Source organism: Prionailurus viverrinus, chromosome B2 (assembly GCF_022837055.1).
Source record: "Prionailurus viverrinus isolate Anna chromosome B2, UM_Priviv_1.0, whole genome shotgun sequence".
NCBI lineage: Eukaryota > Metazoa > Chordata > Mammalia > Carnivora > Felidae > Prionailurus > Prionailurus viverrinus.
Window position 1 is genome coordinate 77,743,606 of NC_062565.1, and position 4,939 is coordinate 77,748,544.

General features: G+C 40.1%; 1 non-coding gene across 1 annotated transcript; it reads right to left on the bottom strand.

The window, feature by feature from the left end:
* Nucleotides 1–4,138: 4,138 nt before the first annotated feature.
* Nucleotides 4,139–4,247, bottom strand: LOC125166894 (U6 spliceosomal RNA). Its single transcript, XR_007152601.1, has one exon. It is a non-coding gene; the product is annotated as a U6 spliceosomal RNA (small nuclear RNA).
* Between the last annotated feature and the right edge of the window lie 692 nt (nucleotides 4,248–4,939).

The following is a 4,939-nucleotide window of genomic DNA, read 5'->3' on the forward strand; positions in this document are numbered from 1 at the left end:
TTGCCACTTATTTTGCTTACACTCGGGGTAACTGAGGGCAAGGAGCTGGCGTGGCCACTACAGGGGCAAATCCTTGGAACATCAAGACAGAAGGAATTCAAGAAGGAGGTGGTAGTGGTCAGTAGTTTCAGATACATAGAGGTAAACGCTTATGAAGAGTGTTTACTTCAAACACTTACGAAGATGAAACTATTTACATGACTGGAGACAGAGACTGGGATCTCTGGGACTCCAAAATTATAACAAAAAGTGTCAAAGAAAGTGATGAAAAATTTCATGAGGCTCCCAGTGTTGGGAGGCCAGAACTTGTATCCCAGGAGTTTGTGTGGCCTGTGCTGCATTCTACGTGGGTCTCAAAGAGGCCAAGAGTTGGTGCTGGGGAAGTTAAGAAGCTCCATGGGAAAAGCAGTGTGATACCTAAAACATCATATTTGCATGTTTGATCAAGGCTCACACAAAATAGTGTACAATGGGGTTGGGGGCTGGGGATATGCATTTCCTTAAGACCTAATCTCTTTTTTATTGATTACAACAAGTTGTAAAATTAAAATTGGCACCACACTTTGTCAGACCCAAAGTTGCTTAATGTTTATATACTAGAGGGCAGTTGTATTTCTTTCAGGATCATTGAAGTCCTACTGGTGAGGAACAAGAATAGCAAAAAATAGACTAAAACATATTTTTGTGAAAAAAAAGGAGAGAACTCTAAATGCGGATATCTTGGCATTCAAGCTATTGTACCTTAGCCTAGTATCAAATATCTGGTAACACGTGGGAAATGGGCATTTCAAAGTATTCTGGTTCATTTCTAGTTTACTCTATTACATTTTAATATTAATATGTAGCTATTTTAATGCCCTTTTTTTTCTTGATTCAGCTGGTTCATGTATAGGCCTCGTCTACAGAAGCAAGATCCCACACTAATGCAAATAATTGCCTGTAATATATGAATGGGCTTTATTATAAGTGTTATTGGCACTCAAAGGCTATCACTGGTAGATAGCCTTCCAGATGAGGCCTCCAACATCTATTTAATCCATTTTTTAGCTACTGAAAGAGACCTGGTAGGAGTTGAGATCACTTGGACATTAAGCCCGAGCTTCCTATGAGCCCCTAGAGCCCCTGGGCTGTATACCCCCGACAGCTTGGCCACCAAACCTGGGAGCTCTGACAGTGGGACGAGGAGGAAAGGACAGACTCAAATCCACAGGTAGGGAAAGGGGTGGGGAGAGATGGGCAGTCAAGCACTGTCACTCCATGATGAAGCCTTGAAGGCTGAAGACTGCCTGAAAATCGTCAGTTGTCAACTTACTGCTGGTGCAGACCCAATAAAGCAGATGCCTGGTTTGTTCAAAAATAGAAAGATGGATGGGTGGGTGATATTCTAGAGTAAAGAAATCAGTGAAGTAGTGTTTTTTTCTTCTTCTTCCCCTTGTTTTATCATATACCTGTCTCAATTTGACATTATTTTTAAACAGACTATCTACTCCTATGCTGGAAAGGGAGAGTGTTCAGATATGCAATTTGAGCTATATTAAATGAATAGAAAGGAAGGCTGTGATCAAATGATAACATTTTCTCCCTACACATAGTTTCCATTTTTATCTATTCCCCAAGCTCCTCAAATTTTTAAGTTCGTATTTTTGTTCTTATTTGAAGAAAGGTAACTATTTTCCTGGATAGACTTGTTACCTTTAGAAAAGGACCCATTGCAAGACATTGGGAATTTGCTGCTTCTTTTCACTGAAGAAAAAATATTGTATAACTTCATAGAACTTAAGCTTAAATATATACTTTTAGGTAGATACCAAAAGGAATGTTTCAGTTTTCCTCCTTTACCTGTCAAAGTGCATTCTTATTAGGGGTCTGTAGGGTTAAATAACAAAGGAACAGGCGAGGGATACACAGGGCTTGGGAAAAGTTATTTTTTTGTTGGAAAAACTACATTGGGTTAACTCCAACCTACACTTAAACTAGGGCAGCACACAGCTACAGAACTTACTGCAAAGTCTGTGTCCTCATGCCCCTATTGTACATAACACTCCTTTTTTTTTTGTGGCTAACATACATCTTAACTTCTCAAGCTCCTTAGTTATAAAAACATTTGTATTTTATTTTTTTTTATTTTAAATGTTTACTTATTTATTTGAGAGAGAGAGAGAGCAAGCCAGGGTGAGGCAGAGAGAAAGGGAGAGAGAAATCCCAAGCAGGCACCACTCTGTTAGCACAGAGCCTGATGTGGGGCTCGAACTCACAAACTGTGAGATAATGACCTGAGAAGAAACCAAGAGTTGACTGCTCGACCGACTGAGCCACCCAAGGTGACCCTATTTCTATTTTATTTCAGTAAGAAAGCCTCCATTTGAGAACACGTGACACCCAGCTCAGAAATGTTTCTTCCTTACTCTTATTGCTCTGATAAGTCTTCCAGAGGTAGAGCCCGCAAATTAGTGGCAGCTGCCTGTTGAGAAGACACTCAGTCAAATTAAACAATTTAACATTCTGCAGTATGACATGAAATTCCTATTCTTTTTTTTTTTTAATTTTTTTTTCAACGTTTATTTATTTTTGGGACAGAGAGAGACAGAGCATGAACGGGGGAGGGGCAGAGAGAGAGGGATACACAGGATTGGAAACAGGCTCCAGGCTCTGAGCCATCAGCCCAGAGCCCGACGCGGGGCTCAAACTCACGGACCGCGAGATCGTGACCTGGCTGAAGTCAGACGCTCAACCGACTGCGCCACCCAGGCGCCCCATGAAATTCTTATTCTTAATAGTTGTCACAAAGTTGCATCACGAACTACAGACAGGTACATGGTTCAGTCGTGAGTCGTCAGAGTTACACTGGTTAGAGACCTGACTTGAGGGACCAGACCTAATGAGGGTTTTGATGAGAGACACTTGTGGTTTTGATGGAATACCTGCATGGAGTTCCATATATGCAGAACTCAAGAGTGACTTCCCTGAAGATCCCTGTCTATGTTGGTGTTTGATCATCTCAACTCCAATAGAATCTCTTGAGGTTATCAGTGAGTATTCTTTTGGCCAGGGATCTATGTCACATAATGTTTTATAGTTCTCAGGAGATTTGGTAACCTGCAAAAGCCTTTCTTTGAAGAAATGTTCTTGCAAGCACAATTCTGTTTAAATTCCTTGGCAGTAATTTTCTATCATATACTCCTTTGTAAATGCAGACCCCAATCTACTCAATCTACTTCCTTATTGGCCTAATATAAAAGAATTTCCAAATTAAATATTATAAAAGTTATCATCTTTAAGTCCTTGTTATATCACATTATCGCAATCGTAAAATTTATAGTATTATTTCAAATGTAATAAATAATTCATGACAATGAAAATAATCATTAATTACTACTTATTTCACAGCATCCCAAATTTCAAATGGTATTGCTATTGCTCAGGGGTAGGCTCAACCTTATAGGGAGATGGGGAACAGAGGTGTCCTTAAGTGATCCTTCCCTGATCCAACATCTGGTTCATGGGCTGAGGATCTTGAGAAATAAATAAGAACTGGAGTTTGGGAAGAAAAGCAACACTCAGAGATTGAGACTGTGGAATGGGTCAGGCCAGATTTTCTGTTGTGTTGTTTGGCAACTACGGGTATCTGTATTGTGTTATGCTACCCATTTTTACAACTGTGGGCAGAGTTGGGGATTGGTGAAATGGGATTTTTGTTTAATTAGTAAGATGGGCTTTTAACTCATGTGGCCACAACAAATGGGTTTAGGTTTTAAAGTATAGGCTGCTTCAGTGTGGCTTGGTATTACAAGAAAGGCAGGATGGGATTAGACCTTTTAGGCATTGGTTAAGCAAACAATATTTGCTCCATTGACAGTGTTTTCCAGCCAGGTCAGTAGTCAGGAATTTTAATGTCAAAGGATCTACGTTCTGTACATCTTACAGAGCAGCCGTGGTGTTTGAGATTGCAGTTTTACCTGCCAGGTCTATGTAGGCTGTCCTGGACTGGCTGCCTCCATTCCACTTACATTGTAGACTAAGAGAGGACAAGAGAGGCTCTAGGCTACGTTTGAGTTAATGTGGTTTAACATAAGTGTGGGTTATTTGCTACCATCTTACTTTAAATTGGCTCTGGATTTATCTTTTCTTTTCTTTTTTTTTTAAATATGGAAGCTTCATAGATTTGCAGGTCATCCTTGCACAGGGGCTGTGCTAATCCTCCCTGTATTGCTCCAATTTTCCAGTGTATGTGCTGCTGAAGCGAGCACTGGCTCTGACTTTCTTAATGACAGAATCTCTATCTTTGACCTTAGTTTTCAGAGAGCTAAGCTCACGGTTGAACGAAAGAAGTGTGGTAGATTTCACTAATGAAACAATAGAAGGGTTTTTAAGCCCTTATTATGACAAAAACATGCCAAATTTTTCAATGGATATAAATGAATTAATAAAATTATTGCAGGGGCGCCTGGGTGGCTCAGTCAGTTAAGTGTCCGACTTCGGCTCAGGTCATGATCTTGCGGTTCGTGAGTTCAAGCCCCGCGTCGGGCTCTGTGCCGACAGCTCAGAGCCTGGAGCCTGTTTCAGATTCTATGTCTCCCTCTCTCGCTCTGACCCTCCCCCATTCATGTTCTGTCTCTCTCTGTCTCAAAAATAAGTAAACATTAAAAAAATTTTTTAAAATTATTGCAGACCCAGAACCTAGGAAAATAATAAAAAAGGTGTTTTCCAGGAATTCCCTGATCAGATTTGCCCAGAAAATCAGTAAGGAACTGGAATAATCTGAAAATAATTCTTCAAATAGAGAAGTCATATTCAGTCCAACAAAAGTTATGGAAAAAGTAAACATTTAAAAGGCTGATGAACAAAAAGAGAAAGAGAGAACCTTAAGTGGAGCACAGATATAAGAAGATAAGCAGGACAGGTATGAAGGGAAAAATGAGACTTTGAGGGCTTGAGGTCA